General features: G+C 37.8%; 1 pseudogene; it reads left to right on the forward strand.

Moving 5' to 3' along the window:
* Positions 1 to 2,797: 2,797 nt before the first annotated feature.
* Positions 2,798 to 22,044, forward strand: LOC141434283 (iodotyrosine deiodinase-like; annotated as a pseudogene).
* The last annotated feature ends 4,054 nt before the right edge of the window (positions 22,045 to 26,098 follow it).

Genomic DNA, 26,098 nt, shown 5'->3' on the forward strand with positions numbered 1-26,098 from the left:
AAAATTTAAAAAAATCAGGATGGTAGTAAGTATATCAAACTTTCAAGGAAAACTATAACGGCTAAGTTTGCTTGAGAATTATTAGTAGTTTAAGAGTAAATAGCAGCCTAAGGTATAAAATACACCTAAACTCCCTATAAAATACTAAATCCTTGGAAAAATATTACTTAATTTTTCGTGTGGTGTCGGGTTAGAATTACACCTCTCCGTTTCTTCCGTGGATGTCGTAAGAGGCGACTGAGTATAGGTTAAGGTATACCGTAGGCGACAGGCAAGCAACCTGCCACTATTGTACCGTTTTTGTCAAACTTAAAGCATAAAATTGCTAAAAGTGGCTCCGAAGCGGTAACGTTTCGTGTGCTCTGCCTACCCATTTGGAAATACAGGCGTGATGTTTGTGTGTGTAATTTTTCGTAATGGCTACGGAACCCTATTTCGGGCGTGTCCGACACGCTCATGGCCGGTTTTTTTTTCTTGATATGTTCGTTCGGACAGGCTAAGGTGCAGCCACTTACTTAATTCATATGGTTTTATACATAACAAAAATTTTCCGTACATGGTTCATGGCTGCCAATATAAGTAAACAAAATACGTATTTTTTAACATGGTCACTGGCAAGTAAACATCAAATAAAAACAGAATTTATCTTAGACAAATTTTGTAATTTTTATATCTCCCACTCGTTTGTTATTGTTTATTTTTATATTTACGTTTGCCTTACTTTATAGAAAATTATGAAAATGTTTGTTCACTTTTTTTCTAATTTTGTATTTTATTTAATAAGTACATACGAGTAGTCGTAGAAAAAAAATTGTATGCAACGTTGTATATATAAGTCAAAAAAAGCTCGTGGCGTCTCTTCTTACGATGTTCGCTACGCTCACATCGTAACTCACGTCACTCGCCTTCTTTGTCCCCTATTATACAACTGTTGCATAAAATACTAGAATATACTTGAAAAGATTCATATTCGTAATCATTAATTGTGTTTCACGAAATTAAATCGTGTTTTTTTAAGTATTTTTGCAATTATTTTTGTAAAAATCCTCCATTCACAAACACCGTGAGACCGTGACTGGCTGTTTAGGGGTTTCTAGAGTAAATTAAAAAAATACTTTAATCCCTAGAGATTTCTTAAGCCTTAGTCCCGATATGCAGACTAAAGTAACATTTCAAGAGCATGCGAGAAGTGAAAAAAAAACTAAGAGTTGCGGGCCCGTGTTTGAACCCACGATCTTCCGCTTGAGAGGCCATAGATCTAACCGCCAGGCCACCACGGCATTTTATTAATAGCTTAGACATTTTATCTGTCTAGACCGCTACTTCTCCCGTCCAAAAACAGTTTGAGCAGATAATAATAACGACGCGTATGATGCACCTATTATTAAAGACAACGACAAGTGCGCGATGTCCTCCTTTGACCAGGGTTCAGTAGATTAATATTGGATGATGCGGACTAATTATTTATTTATTTTATTTTAATTTTATTTTTTGTATATAGTTCTTTTTTTTACTTTAAATCTTTTTATGTTACAGTTAAATACTTCGAATAAATGACATTATTTATTAACCCGTCAAGCGCCCTGTGCGCACACCCGTGCACAATCGATTCCGATCGTTTAAAAAAATATCCCCATTTTTGTATACAAATTTATATGAATCAGTTTTGTCATGCCAATACTGAATGTATGAAAAAAACTTCGCAAAACTCAAAACTCATTTTGTGGGGATTTTTTTTAAATTATCGGAATCGATTGTGCTCTTGATTCTGAGTAGGAAAAACCACATTTTTTCCAAAATTTCAAAAAAGAACGGGTAAACTTTTTTTTAAAACGCCCATTACCTCTTCAACTTGCTCTTCGAGCTATGTCAGTAGCAATGCACTTGTAACACTCTGGTGTTGCGGGTGTCCATGGGCGGTCGTGCTTACTTACCATCAGGTGACCAACTAGGTCACTTTCACCCTATATGGTTAAAAAAAATATATTATTAAAAATAAAGTTAATGCAAAATTAGTTTTGCTTAGTGCAAACTTAGTGGGCGAGTCCGGGTCGTGCTCGGTTGTTTTTTTTAAATACCTATATTAAGAAGTTTTTGGTTAAAAAAAACCATTTTTAATAGGAGCTTTTTTGCTGACTGTACTTGTATTGTCACCCAAACTACATTTGAATACCAAAATTCAAATCGATGCCATGAACCGTTGAAGAGTTCTGTCCTGTGGAGACGATCCTGGCCGGACCAGGATGTCACTATCAGATTATTGTATCGTCACCAGATTTACATAAGTTTACCAAATTTCAAGTCGATCGGACTACTGGAAGTGGGTCAAATTTAACTTGCAAGATTTGACCTTAATAAATAAACGAACAGGGCAAGTTAAATAAAAGCTTGTAAAATGTTCGTAATGTTTTATTGCATGCAAATAATAATCAACCTTCTGCTACCATGACAGATTAACGCAAAGCAACCCCAGAAGGGCTGTTTAATAAGAAAGTACACACTTAACAATTGAAGGGTTTTACGGAACCCCATAACACATCACAAAGTGCGATAAACTCGCACGCTAACTTTTTTGCGCTTTATTGGCGCGTACAGAAAAAAAAAACAAAAAAAAACCAAGGTCACTACAAAAGCACTAGAAATAAAACCAACAGCCGACTATTTGCACCTGTCCACAATCACTGTAACTCTTATCACGGGGGAGTAAAGTTCAGTTTGGATCAAACTTATGTTTATCAGCCGTATACTGAGTGGTAAATGAAATAAATAATCCACAAACCAACTGAACTGTAGTTAGCCGGTTGTCTTCGTGCGGGGCGCTTGTGTTTTGTTTGTTCATAAAATGAACCTTATATCGATGTCAATATGGACGTTAGAGAATCACTGTTTTATAGTGTATACGACACTGTTGGTGACTTTTGTGGTGTTTACTTTGTTTCACAAAAAAAGAATGGAGTCGCATCAGCATAGGATAAATGCCAAGGTGGAGAAATTGACTCCGATCGGCACCGGGGGAAGAGGTTAGTGAACTAGATTTTATTTTCTCAGACAAAACTACTATTAAAGTATCGCATTTTTCCAAATACAATAATAACACCTGTTAAAACACAGGTTTTTTTTAAATCATGTCGAAAATTTTACGGTCGTTCTACGTCGAACGCTGAATGGGTTAATTTTTGGGCCTGAAAATTTAACAAGTTGGATAGAAATAATGATTTAGAATAGTTAGAATAACTAAGTCATTAAGTCATATAATGTTTGTAACATCTTCATGTCTAAACCACAAAACCTATTTAGGTGAAATTCGGTATACAGATAGTTTGAATCCCGGGAAAGGACATAGGATAGTTTTTTATTCCCGGAAAATTGCATAATTCCCGCGGGATAACGATAAACGAATGAAGTAGTAAGTGTTTACTAGTAATTGTTACTACGAATTTACTAGAAATTGTTTTTTCGAAAGTATGAATATAAATATAGGTATTCTCACACCTCTCATTCAAAAAAGTACCTTTTCGCACCCCCCCTTTATACATAGGAGCCCTCCTTAAATACATTTATAAATATTTTTTGTCAATTTGTATGGCCTTGGCTTAACGACATTCTTGTCGAACCGTTTGTTTGTAAAACATGTGTTGACAGACGACAGACAGACACGTGAATGATACCTAGCAATAGGGCTGAGATTCTTCCGGTACGGAACTCTAAAAATGGCAAAGTACCTACTCACTTGGTCCAAATTCAAATTTTACAAATTCCTTTTGGGCACCATGCCACGGGGGCCTTTTTAGGGTTCCGGAGCCAAAATGGCCAAAACGGAACCCTTATAGTTTCGCCATGTCTGTCTGTCTGTCTGTCTGTCCGTCCGCGGCTTTGCTCAGGGACTATCAATGCTAGAAAGCTGTAATTTTGCACGAATATATATGTAAACTATGCCAACAAAAGGGTACAGTAAAAATTTAAAAAAAAATTTTTTTAGTGTACCTCCCATAGACGTAAAGTGGGGGTGATTTTTTTTCTCATCCAACCTTGTAGTGTGGAGTATTGTTGGATAGGTCTTTTAAAATCATTAGGGGGTTGCAAAAACGATTTTTCGATTCAGTGATTTGTTTGCAAAATATACAACTTTAAAGTGCAAATTTTCATTAAAATCGAGCGCCCCCCCCCTCTAAAATCTTAACCGGTAGATGGAAAAATTTGAAAAAAATCAGTATTGTAGTAAGCATATCAAACTTTCAATAAAAACTATAACGGCTAAGTTTGCTTGAGAATTATTAGTAGTTTAAGAGTAAATAGCAATCTAAGGTATAAAATATACCTAAACTTGGAAGATTCCGTATAAAATACGAAATCCTTAGAAAAATATAACTTATTTTTTTCGTAATGGCTACGGAACCCTATTTTGGGCGTGTCCGACACGCTCTTGGCCGTTTTTAGACATAATTTAGTTGGTATTAAGTTTTTAATACTTAGGCTAGTTTAATAACTTTCTAATATATTCATGATTTAACCCTTTAGTGGGTAACGGCAAGATATTTGCCGTCATACGACTCAGATATTTTATTTTTTTCTCAATGAACGTGTTGTTAGTTAATATAACTTTTGGTTCGCATAAGAGAACATACTCGTACCAATTTACGAAAAAAAGAATAGCAGATAAACGTTATTCCAACCCATGTTAAATGATGATTCTTAGGCCTGAACTTAAATTTTTAACTATTCCTTACAATTGAACAAAAATGTTTGTAAATAAAATTTTGTTTGCTGGATTTATCCGATAGTCACAATTCTCTACTTTCAGAGACAAGATTGGCGATATAAAGTTTAAAGAAAAAAAATCTGTTATTTGATAATTTTAATAAATGAAGACTGCAATATATTTGCCACTATCCGTTAAGTGTTGATTAAAGGAAAGGGTGGGTTAGGCTACAATTGTTATTGATTTATATATGGAGCAATAGCTTAATTCAATACTTCAAATTTGCCTTTTACCTTTATTGCTGAAGGTCGGGCAGCTACGAGACCCTGACTATAGCATGGCCCGATATGCTCTTGCCCGGTTATTTATTTGAAAGAACTCAGTTTTAAGTTCAATAAAGGTTTTAATTATTTCTTATCATCTATTGGTTTTTAATTTATTTATTTTAGATACGTCGTGCCACCCGTAGTTCCCCCGGCAAACTGACATGACGGTCTTGTCACTTAATGCCCTTGGCTGATAGCGGCAAACATATTGCCGTCTCATAATTCGGAAACCCTGCAATAATATATACATTTCTCTTTCTCAAAAATCATAAAAAAAATCATTCATGCTGTGCGTATCGTTAAAGTTCTCGATTCATTGCTTTAAAAAAATAATGGTCAAAGGGTTAATTCAAATTCAATTCAAACTCAAGGAACTTTTTTAACTTAGGTAGGTTATTAACCGAAGATAGGCGAAGCGGCACGAGCTTTGCAATGTGCACGCGTCGTTTTTGCTACCATATGAGGCTATGAACTAGGGTTGTAAATAAAACATCACCTCCATTTTCTTAACTACGGAAAGTCCAGGTGGTAGGACCTTGTGCAAGGTCCGCCCGGATTGCTACCACCATCTTGCTCGCTAATCCTGCCGTGAAGCAGCAGTGCTTGCACTGTTGTGTTTCGGCGTGGAGAGTAAGACAGCCGGTGAAATTACTGGCACTTGAGGTATTCCATCTTAGGCCTCTAGGTTGGCAACGCATCTGCAATCCCCTGGTGTTGCAGGTGTCTATGGGCGGTGGTGATCTCTTACCATCAGGAGACTCACTTGCTCGTTTGCCATCCAGTCGAATAAAAAATAAATAAATAAAAAGTCCCTACACCTCCGCATCTACGTCGTAAAATATGCGTGGAGTTGCAACGGATATTTACGAGTAAGTTGAAATTCAAAGTACGTTTATTGTTAAATACATATATTTGTCTTTTCTTAATATATATATAATTATTTGTTTTTTTTTCATAAAATTAATCTTTTCTTATTTTTGGTTTATCTGACAACTCGAGAGCTAGGCAAACTGCCGTACATCTTTATAATTAATTTATTTATATATTCAAATTACAACTTAGGTACTACACATTAGTATATATTCTCGCCAAACTGCTACGTTTGATGGGGGTTTACTCAAACCATTTCGACGTACTACGTGAAAATACACCTACCTACGGTAAAAATCTGCCTTTTTGTGGGATTCTACATGACTTGGCCGATATTGCTACTAACTCTTACTCGAGAAAAGAGGAAAAACGTACTCGTACCTAATAGTAACTCGTATATAAACGTACTCGTTCCTAATAGTAACTCGTATATAAACGTACTCGTACCTTATAGTAACTCGTATATAAATGTACTCGTACCTTATAGTAACTCGTATATAAACGTACTCGTTCCTAATAGTAACTCGTATATAAACGTACTCGTACCTTATAGTAACTCGTATATAATCATACTCGTTCCTAATAGTAACTCGTATATAATCATACTCGTTCCTAATAGTAACTCGTATATAAACGTACTCGTACCTAATAGTAACTCGTATATAAACTTTCTCGTACCTAATGGAAGCCCACAAAAGATCATCTACTTCCTGAACTTGGTTAATGTTTATGAAATTTCACTACTCTTTTATGGACAAATTATCTCAATCGAGCGTTGGCCCGTTTTTACCCTACTGCCCAAAGGAACGATATGTTAACACTTAGAATTTTTTTCCACTTCCACTTTCACCTCCGCCTCGGCATCAGTTAACCTCCGCTTTCGCTAAGATCTCCGCTACATTACAACTAATATCTTTGATCACAACCCTACTTCGGAGCTATACGAACCTGTTCACCGTAGCAACGCTGCAGTATGATGACCTTTATGCAGTGCGCCTGGTCTCAGGCCTTAGCTACTAATGAGAAGCGTTTTTATGTTTAAAATTATGCAACCGGATGGCTAAGTGGTTAGAGAACCTGACTATGAAGCTTGAGGTCCTGGGTTCGAATCCCGGCCGGGGCAGATAGGTATTTGTGTGAATAACACGAATGTTTGTTCTCGGGTCTTGGATGTTTAATATGTATTTAAGTATGTATTTATCTATATAAGTATGTTTATCCGTTGCCTAGTATCCATAGTACAAGCTTTGCTTAGTTTGGGACTAGGTCAATTGGTGTCAAGTGTCCCATGATATTTATTATTATTATTATTATTATTAATTTTAGGTTGCGTTGCCACCTCACACGCATTGATTGATTGAAATCAAATTTCGTAACCCCGCATCTCTCGATATTTCAAGTATTTCAACGCATGTACCAGAAGAGTTATTGAAGGCAGTTTTTTTTTATACGACTGGATGGAAAACGAGCAAGTGGGTCTCCTGATGGTAAGAGATCACCGCCGCCCATAGACAACTGCAACACCAGGGTATTGCAGATGCGTTGCCAACCTAGAGGCCTAAGATGGAATACCTCAAGTGCCAGTTATTTCACCGGCTGTCTTACTCTCCACGCCGAAACACAACAGTGCAAGCACTGCTGCTTCACGGCAGGATTAGCGAGCAAGATGGTGGTAGCAATCCGGGCGGACCTTGCACAAGGTCCTACCACCTGCCAAACTTATATTTAGTTTTGTAAATATGGCTGCATCCTGCATCGATATCTTTATCGACTCGATCTACTGTACCATCAGCCAAATATGTGGTCTACCACCCCAAAGTTGATAATCTTTTGCATGTCATAAAATAATAATGCCAATAGACGCGTCTGTCAACTTGAAAGTTCGACTTTAGCGACACATTCATTTGATAGGAATATGAACTTGTTTAAAAATGGATAGACCACTTATTTGGCAGATGGTACCTACGTACCTAAGACCTAACTGAAATCTAAATTGACGCAATCAAACGGGTGTAATCATAGGTATAACAACATTTATATAATTTCAAAGGATATAACAACCTTTGATATAATTTCAAAGGATAGGAACTTCACAGAACTTTTTTATAAAATAAACCTGACCTTACCCAAAGTACATGAAATCGAATTAATAACAATAGAAATAAGTTTGGTTTTTAAGATATATTGCATTAAGTATATCAAATGAAAATTATATCAATTGTTGCATATATCCTTTGTTACGCACCGCAATCAAACTATGGTAAGTAATAAAAAACTAATTACCTACCTAAAAGTAAACTAAATCTAAATAGGGCTACTACTTATACTAGTTCGTTGAGACACGAAAGCTTCTGTCCAATTAGGTAGTCACCTATTAAAAATAGTTTTTATTAGGTCACTTAATCTACCAATTATATTTATACCAGGATATCCTCAATCATAAGTGCTAACACATATATTCGCGTGACATATAATTGGACAGCGTTATGCAATAACCGACCAAGCGACAATGAGTTGAAACCGAGAAAATGAGTTTCTAAAATTTTAAATTTAAAGCAGTTGCTGTAAGTGCATTTTTTGAGTTAAAAGTACAATTCTTACTGTATAGTTGTAGAAGTGTACATAATAATTCAGTAAATTGAATTTACTGATACCGAACCTCCAACGGTACTTTTTCGACATGGCCACTTGCCTCGGCCGAGTATAAAAAAAAATTGAGTTGGTCACGACCAAGGAGTTTATATACCTACAAAACTGGAGGTTGAACGCCGAATGAAGAAGGTTGACCTTTATTACTTATTTATATATTCCATCTCTTTCTTTCACATTTCACGAATGACATCCATCTCTTTCTTAACCTAACTAAAGAATGAGATGGAATATGTTCGTGACGTAATAAAGATCAAATTTCTTGTTTTGTATATAAGCTTCTTGGTCACGACGACGTGCATCTAGATGGCCATGCCGAAACGTGAAAAAAAAGTATCACTGACGTAACTCAACCTTCTTTTACTCCGTGGCTAATCGAAAAATTTAAAAAAAAAATAGTAAGAGATGAAAACGCAATTTTCCACCCGACTATCTACCCATGAAAATTAAACTTTGCGAACAGGAGAGATGAAAAATTATTTTTAGACGTCATGCTTTTGAGACACTTGTTTAAAGGACATCTTGCTTCTTAGCCATCCTGCTTTATAGGCTCGCTTATAACTATTACGTTGTACAACTGTCGATGTAGAGGTACCTAACCTACAGTAATTTATCTTGCCCCAATGACACCTAACCTTTGTAATTGTAACAATACGAGTATATGGAGCAGGCCAAGGATATTTTTTCCAATACTTAAAACGGAAATCAGAAAACTTTAGGAATACGTAAAGTACCTTCGTGGTTCGTCTGTTTAATTGTCTAAGCAAAGATCCAACTCTCCAACTCTAAAAAAATATCTATCTACATTATTATTATATCTTTATGGCACTAACCACATATAGGTTTTTTATTTTTTTTACTCGACTGGATGGCAAACGAGCAAGTGGGTCTCCTGATGGTAAGAGATCACCACCGCCCATAAATATCTGCAACACCAGGGGTATTGCAGGTGCGTTGCTAACCTAAAGGTCTAAGATGGGATACCTCAAGTGCCAGTAATCAAGCACTGCTGCTTCACGATACCTACCACCTGCAAAGGTATTTGACGCTATGGCTGTATATATATTTATGCTCTCGACTGTACCTACCTTAATTACCAAAAATTCTATTCTCATTTTAATGATTGTTTCTGTTGTAGGTAATCTCCTATTACTCCCAATCTTATCGTGCGTTGTTTTTTTTATCGACGCAGATTGTGCTGATGTCAAAGATATTGCTTATGAGCTACGAGGAGATAACGATATAGGCTGCCAACTGGAGATACGGGTTTAGGTGTCACAAATGTGTTAAGCATAACAGTTTGTAATGATTTACCGTGATTCACAGTTAAATGGGTCAATCAGCTATTTTACCGACACTTTGGGCGTCTCCTGCGTTACCAAAATTGTTTCTGGCGTTACCAAAAAATCGTACCTCCAACAAGATATTTCACGGTTTAATAGCTTAAATTTACGTAGAATGGCATGTATTCCATCATGTACACCATCTATTAAATTACAGAAAAAACATGTTTACTTACGAAAATCTGCAATTGTTTGAAAAATGTCGCGGACAGATAAGTGTGGGTAAAAAAGTTGATTGGCCCAATTAAATTATACTTATAACCTACAGGATATAGAACACGATAACCTTCAATGACTCTGGTAAATGCGTTGAAATACTTGAAATATCGAGAGATGCGGGGCTACGAAATTTGAAAATCGAAGTTCCGTGCCGTCCCTTTCACTCTCGTATTAATTAACATTAGTGTTAGCGGGATGGCAAACAACAACAATAAACCACGAACAAAAGATACCTACTATGTAAAACAGCAGACCCACGGTGAAAAAATAAAAACCGGCCAAGAGCGTGTCGGACACGCAAGATAGGGTTCCGTAGCCATTACGAAAAAAATCAAGTAATATTATGTGCGTTATAACACAATTAAAACACTTACTACAGTCTTAAAATCTATTACCAGAAAAGAGCGTATCTTCACGGCACTTACCTACGTCCTTTTGTTGAGAAGCGCAGTTTTTCGGCAATAACTCAAAAACGGTACGTCCGATCATGTTGAAACCAATTTTCGTTGAAAGTATTTATTAATCGTTACCTTTCCATATTTTTTGCATATTTTTTGGACAAACGGTTTACAAGGTAGAGGAGGGGGCACAATTTTTGCTACTTTGGGAGCGATTATTTCCGGAAATCTTCACTTAATCAAAAAAGTTTTTGAGAAACCTTACTATCTTTTCAAAAGAGCTGTCGAACTGTGCCACACGTTGATGCGAGTTAAATATTTTTTTTCAATTTCTGTTACGTGTATGGAGTGCCCCCCCTATAAATATTTATTTTTGTAATTTACCTACCAAACTAAATAGCAGCTTTGACAAGACATCTGTACTCCAAATTTCATTGATATACATCTTGTAGTTTTCGAGTAAACAGAGACAGACGGACAGTCAGTTGGTGTCGCGGGACCGCTAAGGTTAATACTTTAAAAATACAACATATGTACATTAGTTTCCTGTTAACCTTAGCGCTCCCCCCGACTCCGACGACGCTTAGGTAAAAAAATATTACTAGGTACACTAAATTAACTTAGGCTAATTTTGCGGGAAATCATAGGATAGGGATAGGATAAACGAATTCTTCGCAGATGAAGTCGCGGGCAACAGCTAGGTATACTATAGTGCATAATTATTTTATTATTATTATTTTTGGCGGCTTTTTTTATGTCGGGGTTTTTAAAAATTTTCATCTAAGTTTTTTTTGTTCTTAATTCCTCTACATCTCGGACATGTCCAGCAACAATTTTCCTTATGAAACGGTTTGTGGTTGAAATTTATATTGAGTGATACTCACAAAACCGGTTTTCAAAATGATACTCATTTTGATCTGAAAACGATATTTAATTTATTACTAGCGATATAAGAACAATTAAGTATATAATTTTACTATTATTCAAAGAAACCAATAAGATAGCTTTATCTTTTCGTTTTACAGTAAAAGTACAACTAAACATGAAGTAAACAAACCCTGACATAACGAAAATAAAACACACTTTTTGAATAAATTTTACTCACCTCATTTAATTTAAATAACCAAAAATGAATTCACAACCTTTTGTCCACCCAAATCACGATATCACAGTAATTTTGTATTATAAAAATACGTTATAGGTTTGATTTTTGTCACAATGTTGTGATAAAATTTCAAAACGTCAGAGCATCCGAGCCAAAATAGTTGCGGGCGCTAGGTGGCGCTGATGTCGTACACAGAGCCAATATTACCGACGGAAGATAACGAGACGGGAAACGCTGAGATGTTTCCACTGGGTCTATATTGGAATCCATAACAACTTTTGTCATAATGATCTTTTGCCATAATAACGTTTGCCATAATATTAATGATATAATATTTTTTGACCTAATATTGAGTCGCAATTCTAACCTAACCTTCTTTTCTAGCTGGGATTCATTTCTGTTGGGGTCGCAGTTCTACCCTAACCTAACCTACTTTTCAAGCTGCGGTTCGTTTCTGTAGGGGTCGCAGTTCTAACCTAACCTAACCTACTTTTCTGGTACCGGTTTGTCAATGTTGGGGTCTCAGTTCTAAACTAATCTACTTTTCTGGCTCGCAAGTCGCTGTTTGCCAACAAGTGCTCTGTTATGGCATTTAATATTATGACCTTGTTGCAGGTGGTAGGATCTTGTTGCAGGTGCAAGGTCCGCCCGGATTGCTACCACCATCTTGCTCGCTAATCCTGCCGTGAAGCAGCATAGCTTGCACTGTTGTGTTTCGGCGTGGAGAGTAAGACAGCCGGTGAAATTCTGGCACTTGAGGTATTCCAGCTTAGGCATCTTAGGTTTATGGGCGGTGGCGATCTCTTACCATCACGAGACCCGCTTGCTCGTTTTTCATACAGTCCAATAAAAAAAAACAACGACATACACTTACAAAATTTTACATTTATAATACTAGTTGGATTTCCGCTGTATTATGTTTTTTTTTGTTATGAATTAGTCATTGAAATGATTACATTTCGTCCGTGCATGATAATGGTATTGAAATGATACATGATAGCCAGGTTTAATGTGAAGGTCGGGGGATCATATTACAATTGTTTAAACTATTTGTTGCACGAACGTCCGTTAATTTCAGTAAAGTATCAAGTACTTGGGCGACCGAGCTTCGTTCGGGCTAAAACAATTTCCTAGATATTTTAATTCTGTTCAAATGTACAGTCAAGAAAACTGAATCTCGAACTTGTGGAACCTTTTTTTACCCGACTGCGAAGAAGGAGGGTTATGTGTTTGACGCGTATGTATGTATGTATGTCTATTCCTATGTCTTCTCGTAACTAATCAACGGCTGAACCGATTAAGATAAATGATTGGATTCTTCTTGATGACGCGAGTGACACTGGGTACATCACATTTTTGAAAAATCAAAATGGCATGTTTTTGGCGCCAAATTGAATGTTTTCAAAAAATGATTTTATTCAAACCTATCTTGTGGGGTATCAAAGTAAGTTAATAATCAGCCCATTCTCAATATATATGGGTTATAATAGTGTTAATCTACCATTTTCACAGAACTATTAAAAAAGTGTGAAATAAAACAATAAATTAAAAAAATCAAAAACCCCGACTGCCAAAATACTAAAAAGTCTTCTTTTTTTAATTTATTTCTCACACATTTTTTTTTCTCTTTTCAGTAATCTGCTATCAGTCGGAACAAAGGACTATGATCCGATGTGCTATTCCAGTTACTCGCGTTTCAGAATGTGCCCTCCAGCGAAACGTAATCACTCATACTAGACAATACATAGAAGCTAGAAGCGTGTCTTCAGTTCTTGGATGGTAGTCTTTTGAGCCGTCTCTGATGGTCAACTATTATTAGCTGTCGGGCCAGGACGTTCGGATGTATTCAAGTCGCGCTTGATACTTCTTAGCTGTCATGCTTATTTCCTCTTTTATTGTAGGGATGCTTAGATGCTGATGTATCTCTTTGTTTGTTGGTACCATGGCACATTAGCAATTGATCTCAGGATCGTGTTCTGCAGACGCTGCAGGGTCGGTTTACTAATGTATCGGCGAAAATTATTTAGCAAATTATTAACTCCCAAACTATTTATCCCATATTTTTATTTAGGCGAAATGTTATTTCCCAACTCAACGTTTCGCACTGATATCATTTCCCAACTAATGATTCGATAAATTATTATTATGCAAATTATGACCTGGAATTTTTTTAAGATATCATTTATGTTTTCGTCAAATGTCAAATTGGCATACCTTAATTTAGCAACTTATTGAATGGCATCCAATCTACTTTTCTAGTGTCATTTATCCTGGCTGCTATAAAAAAAAACCTAACATCGAAGGCTAAGGCGGGAGCTACGCTCCGCTTCGCTCCCGCCTTAGCCTTCTGAACCTAAAGTATCCAAGTCGCTTCTGTTCCGAACCGTCTTGCTCGCTCGCTTCGCTCGCTCGCACAAATCAAATTGAAGTATAACTTTGCAATGTAAAAACTTTTGTTATTTGCCTAAGCCAATCATTTGCTACATAATTATTTGCCACATAAATGTGTGATGAAGTAAAATTTTGCAATGTAAAAATGTTGCGAAATAAAAAAAATATGAAGTAAAGTTATGCCAAATATTAGTTTGCCAAATTAAACTTTGGCGAAAGGTTGGTTGCTAAGTGAAATTTGGCGAAACATATTTCGCCGAAAAGGCAGTACACCGCAGGGTCATTATGTTGAATCCGCTGGCGCTGCCCCAAAACTCAATGCCAATATCCACACTGGCTTGGAAGTGGCCTTATAGATAAGGAGTTTATTGTCTAGCTTCGAGTTTCTTCCGATCACCCAGTGTAGGGCTCTGTGTTTGAGCGCTATTTCATCCCTTTTAGCTTTCATGTCATGGTCATGTCTAACCCACACATTTGCCAAAGAAATCATAGTGAAATTGATTATGAAAAGGTTCCACCCTGGTACGTGATTCAGTTTCCTTGACTGTACAATACAATATGCGGGCAACCGGTGGATGCAAGAGGCGAGTTCTGGTCCATTGTGGTGTTCTAAGGGGAAGGCCTTTGTTCAGCTGTGGACGTCTTCCGGCTGATGATGACGACAGTTTTTAACCGACGAAAAAACGGAGGAAGTTCTCAATTGAAAATACAAACTGAAATATAGATGCACAGAAAAACCAGACGAATAAGACCAACAGTGGGAATCGAACCCAGGTCCTCGGTATTCCGTACCGCGTGCTATACCGCTACACCACTGTTGGTCAAGGTCACTGCTGGTGGTGTAAGAAGGTTCTCAACTCGACGCGTATATATTTTTTTTACTTATAGCTTGTATTTTATCTTGACGTTTCAACGGTATTGCTTGGCATTGCCATGTGACCATGACAAAACAAATACTCGTATATCTACATAAATACACATATCATACTTCTCCGTAAAGTAAAGACTGGCTTTATGTGACAAAACCGCGACAAAACTATGCGCTTGCGACCTCGAACAAAATACCTTAAAACATTGTATTCAAGTAGCAATTCAATAGTAGATTGTACAACAAGAACATAAAACGAGCCATTTTAACCGAGACGTTCATAATAGTCACCCGAGCCGATACGGCGAGGGAAGATAGACACGTCGAGGGGAAAATCGGTTTGATGCTCGAGTTTTACACTCTGCTTTTCACTTCAATTGCGAGGAGATAAAATAATAACAGTGGAAACATTGTTCACTTACAACATACCTTTTATTTTTCATGCATTGCCAATATAATGATAAATATTTAGTTTTATTTATTTATTTTTATTTATTTATTTTTCAAATTATAAAAAAAATACATAGAAACTTTTTTGTTTTTGGTTGTTAACACCTGATTTCCTTGGTCTTAGACGAAGATTTTACTTAATGCACTAGAGCATAAATAGTTATTTGTGCAACAAGAGAGCAAAGTTGTTTTTGTTGCGAGTGTTGATTTTGAATCCTGAGTAAGCGAAGGATACTATAATTTAATCACGAGCGTTAGCGAGTGATTCTAGGTTAGAATCCTGAGAGCAGCAAGGGATTGAAACACACGAGATGCAAAAAAACTGAACTGAAAACTGTGACACATACAATTTTTCACCACAGCAGCGAGAACTTAATAATAAAAAACAAACACATTTTTTAAAATATAATCCAATTATTAAGAAACAAATATAATAATCACATTTAAAACACTTACTCAAAAATTATACGTACAGTCGCGATTACATCTTTAAAAAGTCACCAGAAAGTTAAGAATGTCAAACATTGTTGAAAAGCGGTAAGTAGAGAGGTTTTGAATTCGGAACGGAAAGTGTCCATTAGGTACAAATCTCATACTCATAACATGCATTGTAATTTGAACTTCGAACTTCTTGTAAAATATGTCATACTTATTTTTTAATACTGCAAAAAGCCTCATGTTGGGGTCATGAAAAAGGTTGAACAATAAACGTATAATTTATTATAAATGTTATTAAACCTTTAAATATGATTTTATTAAGATTTCTAGTACATAAACATAAATAGATTTATTACAAATGCATTCAATTTGACAAAAATATTTATTCCAACTTAGAGGCTGTATACGGAATTCCTTTTTTTTTAAAACAAGAGAACCGGCTTTCGTGCAACGAGGTTGCATACTTTTTTATTAAAAGATTGGGAAAATTTACATTTTGGAAATTTTTCGTGTTCATGTAATTTATTAGGTATCGATATATTATTAATACCATAAATTTAATTTAAAAATGTGATTTGATCCTATCTCTCACTTTTTTCGTGTTGAAGTGAAAGTGAAAGATCAAAGTGAAGTTCAAATATTTGGAATTCAGTGAGTAGACACTTTACTTAGCATTTAAAATAAATAATTAAAAAGTTACTTTGTCTCACGGAGTGAGCAAAATGCGATTTTGCTCACTGATTTCTCATAGCAAAACCTGCCTGTTTGAGGTGCTGAGGTGAAAAAGTCATTTTATGTCGCTTAGATCCAGCATAAACATTAACTTTAGAGCATGAGAAGTGAAAAATTTGTTTGTACAGTCAGCATCAAAAGTAGCTGCACACTTTCGTACTTTGTCGTTTCACAGCCACGTACTAAACGCCATGCAAGATTACCAATGTCTCAATGCGACAGAGTAAAAAATGATCCGCTACTTTTAATGCTACAGTCAGCATTTTCTTCTCACCTACTTATACCGTGGAATTGGCAAAAATCCCATCCGAGTAATTTTTATTTGTTAACGAAGTTTGTTATGTCATGTTACAGTTGCATAAATAAGTATTATTGACTTCAACATAATTTTAAGCGTCGTTTAATCATTAATTAATTCATGTCAGTTTGATAAGAGTTTGATGACCCCGTGTATCATGTTCTTCTGTGGTCGTAACAAAATTCTAAATCATGACGGAGCATGCAGTCATCAAAATCGCAGTTGTAGTAAAAAATATATAAACGGCCAAGCGCGAATCGGACTCGCGTACCGAGGGTTCCGAACAAATTCATAGGAGTTGTTGTCGTGGTATAGGTACAGTGTTAGGGGAGCCCCTCTTCTAAACAAAATGCACGCAGTCTGAGGCCATTTTAGTTGGTTACTGACATAGGCAGACATCCAAAATATTTTTTTAATACAGATATAGTATGACGGACATACAGACGAAAAACAAAGTGATCCTATAAAGGTACCGCTTTTTTTGCTTTGGCATAACTTTTTTTACAGAATAAATAATTCAATTAGTTTACACTTAGTTTCATAACATCAATACCATCACAGAATTGATTATAGTAAAAGTCTGGTTTCAATAATTAAGAGAATTATAAAACCATTTCTTTATAAGTTAGATAAGGAAAAACACGTACCTACCTAACAAATAAAGCTTAAGTATATTGTGAAAATCGGCGTAATTGTTATTTTTTAGGTAGGAATTTTCACAAAAATGGTAAAGCTGTCACTGGTCAGCTGTGCGTCATTTCTGTTGCTATTTTGTTTGTATGTTTGTCCGTCTTTCACATCGAAATGGAGCGACGGATCGACGTGATTTTTGGCATAGAGATAGGTAGTTTATGGGCCAGAGAGTGACATAGGCTACTTTTTATCCCGGAAATATGCACAGTTCCCGAGGGAACAGCGCGCGATGACCGAATTCCACGCGGGCGAAAGTGAGTAATAATATAAATGCAAAAGTATGTATGTTTGTATGTTTGTCATAATTTAATTCATAATTCATAATTATTTATTTGGAAGTGTTGTTATAAAGGTCTTAAATTTAAAGTAATAAAAATGGCATAGCAGCAAAAATATAAAGTTTATGGCCATTCTAAACAATGTTGTTATTATCTAATGAATAATTATGGAAAATGTCACTTTTCGTCGTAACGGAACACGCGCATAGAGATAGTTTATGGCCATTCTACTTTGAATCCCCCCTCGAGGAACAGCGCGCGATAACCAATCCCCGGGCGAAGCCGCGGGCCAAAGCTAGTATCTGAAATAATTCTGAATTGAATTTGTATAGTTTCATAAAAGGATGATACGCCTAGCCAAAAAAATTAGCAATACAGAAGTTTTGCTGCACCAGAGACTTGCTATTAGGTACTCATTTGTCTTGTTCCCGGTACATCTATTTTACATAACCAGCACTGGAAACGGTCAAATGTATATGTAACTGGTTACTGTAAATTAGGGTTCCGGAAAATTACGTACGACGACAAGCGAAACGAGGAGTGATAAAGTGATAAGGACAATTGCGACACAACACACGAGCCGAGCGCGCTGCAGCAGCGCCGGCGAAACGTTAGAAACTTTTTGAGTTATAATAATAACAATAAAGCATTTTTTCAGGTGGTAGGATCTTGTGCAAGGTCCGCCGAATTGTTACCACCATCTTGCTCGCTAATCCTGCCGTGAAGCAGCAGTGCTTGCACTGTTGTGTTTCGGCGTGGAGAGTAAGACAGCCGGTGAAATTACTGGCACTGAGGTATCCCATCTTAGGCCTCTAGGTTGGCAACGCATCTGCAATACCCCTGGTGTTGCAGATGTTTATGGGCGGTGGTGATCTCTTACCATCAGGAGACCCACTTGCTCGTTTGCCACCAAGTCGAAAAAAAAAAAATTTTTTTGAATAACACGGCCCATATAATAAATATCTACCTTGTAGATTAACATACATAGGTAATCAATTAGAAAAACCCAATATTAGAAACGTATGTAAGATGGTTATGTACGGTCGAACTAATTGAATCGTGACCCATGGTGGAACCTTTTAATAATCAATTTCACTATGATTCAGAGATGTCAACATGACATTAGTAGCACAAAGGTTCATCCCTGGATCATGATTCAATTTTTTTCGACTGTACACTCGTACCAACTGAATCGTGGCCCACTGGGGAACCTTTTCGTAGAAAATGTCATAATGTCATCGCATTGCTTGACAGGGTAATTTATTATGACACTTACTGTGAGAACGTTCTACGGTGGGTTAGGAATCAAATGGTTCGACTGTACCTAAGAGGAAGAAGAAACATTATTTTTATTCTCAAGCCTTTGTTCCTCTGTCCTTACCAATTAACTTTTAATTCCAGAACGCGACTTCCCCGATGACAGCGATGGCGATCCGATCCTGACGTCAGCCATCCCAGAAGACACCCCCCACATCCCCTACAAGCCACTCCGAAGGTCTGATGATGAAGTGCTCCAGCGCTCCAGGGAGTACTACGAGCTGATGGCCAAGAGACGCACCGTGAGGATGTTCAGTCCAGAGCCGATACCAGATGAGGTGTTAGATAACATCATAATGACTGCTGGTAAGCATGAGGTTACGTAAATACCAAGATGTTAGCCGTATTTGAGATCAGTCAAGTGCAAGTTGGACTAACATGCAGCCTCTGGTCCTCAAGAGGGGTAATGGATTGCATTCCACCTGCATCGCAGTGGGCGGAAATATACGCCAACTGCACGCCGATAGCAAATGAAACGTATGTGAGAGCGACAGTGATGGTTACGCCGTTAACCCTACATGGTTGAATACAATAAAAGCAAAATTCAATTTAGATTGTATAGATTTTTAATAATACTCACGTCTACCTCTGCTGGCCAAAAACATGCACATTTCACGATCCCTGGCATCCACAAATTCTCCGCGCCCCAATTCAGCATTCTTTCTATGACGTCATCATGTTCACATCAAAATTGTGGGGAAACAAACCCTTCCTCACCGTCCAAACCAATTTCGCAGCATCTACGTAATTTTTGTTCAAATTGCAAAGTGTCCCATTGGAATATAAGCCGCAACCACTAGTAGGAAAAACTCTAGGTCCTTCGGGAGATAATGCAAAGAATTGTTTTTTGGGTGTTTTTGATGCTAAGTATCTCAAGGAATAGTCCCAAACCAAAGTCGTTGAAATAGCAGAAGTGCTTGCTATGCTTCTTGATGAAGTTCCAGAATGTTCTGTTGATGCAAAAGCCAGCGTTGGTGAAATTAGACCATCCCAAGTGCTGACAACTAATTTGGCTTTTCGCTGAGGATAATTATCTAGCTTAGGCCGGTGAGCTCCCATAGCCAAAATCACACAATCAGGACAATACACGGGTCGAAGATGCTCCATCATTTTAGGCATAAAGATGAAATCACTAGCTACATATCAGTTCTGTCTCCAAAAAGTACATAAAACCGTGTAACTCTTAACAACCTCAAAGATCATCGAAGACTTTGTTCATGATGATCCACCAGAACAACTTCTTCTGTGCCAGAAATTTGTTTCGTCGAATTTTCGTATTTTCACCATTCATCCAAGCATCCCAAGTTGAGAATCTTTACCAGGGTATATGTTAGGATGCAGTTGTATGCTGTACGGGTAGAATATTTGCATCACCTTTGCGAATGTTATGTTTCTTATCACATGATTGATTCTATCGTCGTAATAGTCATGGCAGAAGATAATGAGAGATCTGGTGATTCCAATAACACACCCTTATTGAGTCTAGAAGCACAGCTAAATACTTTATATCTTTGTGCACTTGTATAACTACAACAGAGTTTTCAGCTTTAAAAGATTTGAATTTTTTATTATTATTGATGTGTTGATTTTCGTTGATTTCTTGTATTAACTTTCTTCATTGTTTGTATTTTTTCTTTTTTTTGGCATTATTTTTAAGCTTGTCGTAAACAAATTGGTCAGCCGTTGTATCGTCTTCGGGATCATCGTTTTGAAAAATATTTTTCCGCCATTCAGACGCTTTATGACTGCTGTAGATATTAATCCATGCGTACAAAATTACGGTTGAAGAAATCAAAGCTATTAAAATAACTATTTTTGTCTTGTGCCTCGCACAAAACATGACGACTATTGATTTGTATCAAATAACAATAAATTAGCTCAATACTCACAATTCATCATTAATAATTTTGGGTTTAATACAAAACCATTATTAAATAGATTAATTTAATCGCTTATAAACTTAAAATTTCAAAATAACAACAATGAAAAAAATACTTTGACATACTTCTACAACAGTCAAATTTGACACAAAGAAATAGCTTACATTTTTAAAGTTTAAGTAGCCAAAAAAACCTTTATCGAAAACTAAACTTTTCAATTCCAGGAACTGCCCCATCTGGAGCCCACACTGAACCTTGGACCTTCGTAGTTGTCCAGGACCCGAAGGTCAAAGAAGCCATCAGAGCTATCGTGGAAGAAGAGGAAGACTTAATTACAGGAAGAGGATGTCCAGACAATGGGTGGCGGACTTAAGACCCTTTGGCACCCAGCCTCCAAAGCCGTATATAACGGATGCTCCAGCTATACTTCTGGTCTTCCGGCAGACTCATTCGTGGAAGGCAGATAATAAGAAAAAGAATGCATTACTATAGTGAGGTCAGCGTCGCTATTGCTGCTGGAATACTGCTGGCAGCAATTCAGGTGAGCTTATCTGCTCCTCAAATGTATGCAGGAAGTGCATGTGGACAAAAATACAAACAAGCCTACATATAGTCTATCATCTATATATGTTATTTGTGGTTGTGTCCTGGGACTACATTTCGGAGTAGTACAACTTAGGGATCTTTAAACAACGAGCCTATCAGTCTCTCAAAGGGCTGGCAACGCACTTGTGATAACTCCACTTAAGTTGTGATATATGGTCTATAACTCTCGTGTTAAAGGTGTCCATGGGCAGCGGTGATTGCTTCCCACCATGTGACCCTCATGCTCATTTTCCCCCTCTTACATAAAAACAATAGTCCACAAGTCTGAATAGGACGCTATAACCCTTTTCTTATCATTCCAGTACTGTGGCCTGGTAGCCCTGACATCCACCCCCCTCAACTGCAACTCCAAGCTGCGGGACCTCCTGGCGCGCCCGCTAAACGAGCGTCTGGAACTGCTGCTGCCGATCGGCAGACCGCACCAGGACACCACAGTTCCTGACCTCCATAGGAAAACCTGGACGAAATCATGGTCAAAATCTGATGAATACTCGAGTCATCATCAATACCAGCCGTAGGACGTACGTACCCGTGGTCCAACTAATTTTTCCAGCCCAGAAATATTATATTTTAATACAAAAATAGGTAGGTTTGGTTAGTTTGGTAACTTCAGTTGCCGAAGGGCAAAATACCCAGAAAGAGGAGCTCCGCCCTTGGGCGGAACTCCGTCGAAAAGCAGTCGGACAAACTATAGTTGGACCACGGGTACGTCACGCCGTAAGGACATCCACTGTTGGACGTAGGCCTCCCTACCTCCAGTTGCTTCTGTTAGAAGCGGCCTGCATCCACCGCGAACCCGCAGCTTAATCAGGGCGTCCAACTCGTTGGAAGAAGTCCTACGCTGCGCTTGCCTTTTCGAGGTCTTGATGCGATGGATCTTGACTCAAACGGTCGGATTTAGTTACAAGACAATGGTGCTAAAGGTTTTCATTGGGAGGTCCTCTGTTTAGTCTGATATAGATTTTAAGAAGAATGATAGTTCATCCTAGCAATAGTGAGGAGAGATAATTATTAACCTCTTCACCGCCCCGGTCATCTAAACGTGACAGCCAATGGAATGACTCACACGCCACGGTCGTCGGTCATCTATAATACATGACATGACCAACAATCAGCTCGGAATTAATCATTCTGCAATGGATTTAATAATCAAGTTGATTTGTCGCTGGTTTTCTGTGGCGTACAGAGTACGTCACTTCATTTGTTTTGTGGCGGTGAAGAGGTTAAATTTAGATACTTGCTCACGTGTTGATAGCCGAGACATGCTCGTATGTTACGAACGATTTCCGTTTGAGCTCTCCTTGACAAGGAACCACGGTTTGGTTCGAAACATACTCGGGTATTCTCAGTACCTCGGCTACTTATACTCAGTGATCTATATTATAGCTCATTCAAAATAAGAAATGGGTCAAGTGCGAATGGACTTGGTAGGATAAGACTTCCTACAGTCATTAATATCTGCCACATCGTAACATACCGGCCCCAGAAATAAAGTTGTATGCACACTGCTGTGTCAGATATTGGTGACTGTACCACGGTACGGTCGCGATCGTGAGCATTTTTAATAACATAATGTAATTAATTTGTACATAAATAACTTTATGATTTTGTAATATAACAATAACTCTCACCAATAAGTTATTTGACAACTCCTGAATTTGTTACTATTATTAACCTTTAAATTTATAAAAAAATATCGGTTAACAATTTAATATATGGCGCATTTTTGAAAATCTACATATCTATCTTTTTCTAAACTGCTTTTCTCCATGCAGTAGATTTTTTTCCTTATTTTTAAAATTAGTCGATTTTGAGGTACGAGTTTTTTTTTAAAGCAGTGACGATATGTCAAATACCGTAGAAGGAATTCGTGTGCAATAAAGGATTTCATTTATTAAGGTGTTCAAAAATATGAACTCGCTCTACTCTTTTCAAAATTTTATTGACAATACGTGTCGTATTCAAGTGTTTATGAACATTGAACACCTAGACAGCTCAGATAATTATTATGATGACTGTACATTTCCCTTCCTTAAGCCGAGTTAGACTTGCAAGAAAAATCGTGCAAGTTGCACTAAATACATTGCGAGGAAGCCGCGTAAAGCAACGAGTGTGTAGTGTCAATCGAGCGCTCGAGGTGATTGCACTGGCACGAAGTTTTCTTGCAAGTCTAAACTCGGCTTTACCCGCCGTCCCCTATCTTCGTCAGATTGACTTACGATTGGCAGGTTAGAATAGATCACGCGGTGACTGGCGATAACAAAAAACAACAGTTGTCGGCAAAAAAAAGTTAAAAGTATATTAAAAATTGTTTTAAAAAAGTTGCTCAACAAAAACTTATTAAAATAAGAAATTGCTCAATTTGTACTTAGGGATAATAGGGAATTGATAGCAAGTACAGTTGAGGAAACTGAATAACGTACCACAGTGGAACTTTGTGCTATTTAACTTGTCATGTTGACGTCCCAAACATTTGCCAATGAAATCAATGTGTGAAAAGGTTCCACCGTTCCACCAACGATTCAGTTCCTCGACAGTATGGTCGACCAAGAAAGTGCTTTATCAATTTTCAATTACAGTTCCTACCTACTTCAGAAATTAAACAACAAGGCTGATTGTCATATTGACTTCTGAGTGAAAATAGGCATTGACGTTTTAAGCGCTACAAATCAAATTAAACGAATTTCTTGGTCGACTATACTATCGAAATAAATGTGACCCACTATGTAAAACCTTTTCGTAGAAAGTCATAGTGACATTGCACATTGCTTGACAAGGGAATTATGTCGTCACCTACTGTGAAGAAGAACGTTCTACGGGCCTAGTGGATCAGGAATCAGATGGTTCGACTGTACATGAGTAAAAATAAACTTAAGTTTTTTTATAAATGAGTTTTGGTTTTTGCCTGCTTTCCCCAATTAATTAAAACGCATGAGTAGATAATAAATGTAAAGCGGCAATTACACTGCGTCGTTCACCTAATGCGGTCGCCAAATTTGTTTCAAACTACTTCGGCGGACGACTGTCGCCTTTACAAGTCTGTCCGTCTACTGCGGCGGCGATAATAAGGCGGTGGCAGCTGTCGCTCGCCGAATGCGGCCGACTACCGTGTTCTTTAGGCACTTGTCCCACCGCCGACGATGAGCGAGTAGCGAGCAGAGCGAGTAACTAGAAACGAGTGGGCGCCAGTGAAAAGCTAGTGTTCGAGCACGCCGGGCGATTACTCGCTCCACTCGCTCGAGCCGGGCGGCCGCCAAGCTAACAGCGCTGAGCGAGTATCGCTGAGCTAGTTTTATAGCTCAGCGAGTTTTATAGCTCTTGTAGCTGCGACAAAAGATGTAAAGAGAGTTCTCGCCGGCAGTGTGAACCGCCAGCGATCAACTATTAATATATATGTCTCTTTTACTCACACAGGAACTTATATCTTTTGTTGTTTCTTGAGCGAGAAAATAGTCGATAGCCAATCGTTTCCTCGCCGGCGGTGAGACAACTGCCTTACACTTTTGCGGTCGCCGCATGTAGCATGCGGCGAACGACTCAGTGTAATTGCCGCTTAAAAGTTTATGCGAGTCTTTGTTACTCATTCGCACTTAAATGGCCGGTCGGATTTGGATGAGATTTGGTGCCTAGATACCTAGGAAGGATTATTCGCAGTAGTTCCTTTAGTTCCCTTCCTTTCATACTAATAATTCTTTTCTATACTGCCAAAGGAAACACTGCGGTTTTTTTTCGCACTAGTTCCTTCACAAACTACCTTTATTTTTTCGCCCTTGTACCATCAGCCAAATAAGTGGTCTAAATCAATTTAAAACCTTCCTATCAACGAAATGTTCGCTAAGTCGAACTTTCAAGTTGACAGACACGTCTATTGGCATTATTGTTTTGTGACATGCAAACGATTATCACCTTTAGGGTGGTAGACCACATATTTGGCTGATGGTACCTTTGTAAGAACTTTTGTGCCTTCATCTTTTGTAAAAGAACTAGAGCGAAAAAAACCATTAGTTCCTGAAGTGTAAGGAACAAGCCAAGGAAACTACGCCGAATAATCCTTCGTCAAGACAAAGGCCCATGGAAGTTCTTGAATTCTATCGACAGCTTAAGCGCTTCGTAGCAAAATACACAAAATGTATACATTATTACGTACAAAAAGTACATTTGTTTTGTGCATTTTGCTCCGAAGCGATTTTCCTCACTTACTTTCATAATAAAGCCAAATAAATTTCAACTATTTATTAAAACGAACAAATCAAAAAAGTAAACATAATAGAAACGACACTACAATTTTTTTGCGTTCACCCCACACGTCACAATACACCGCGCCGGCGGGCTAGCAGCGGCGGCGGCGGCGGCGGCGCGTCCTGCGGCGCCTGCGGCGTCGGCGCAGCTGCGGCGGCGGCGGCGGCGGCTGCGGCTGCGTCGGCGGCGCGCGACAGCCGCTGCGGCGGCGGCGCCGGCGACGGCTCCTCCTCCTTCTACGTCGCCCTAAGAAAGAATTTCCTTACATTCAGTACAAATAAAAAACCGGCCCAAAGAGC

The sequence above is a fragment of the Choristoneura fumiferana genome, chromosome 13 (assembly GCF_025370935.1).
Source record: "Choristoneura fumiferana chromosome 13, NRCan_CFum_1, whole genome shotgun sequence".
Taxonomy (NCBI): domain Eukaryota; kingdom Metazoa; phylum Arthropoda; class Insecta; order Lepidoptera; family Tortricidae; genus Choristoneura; species Choristoneura fumiferana.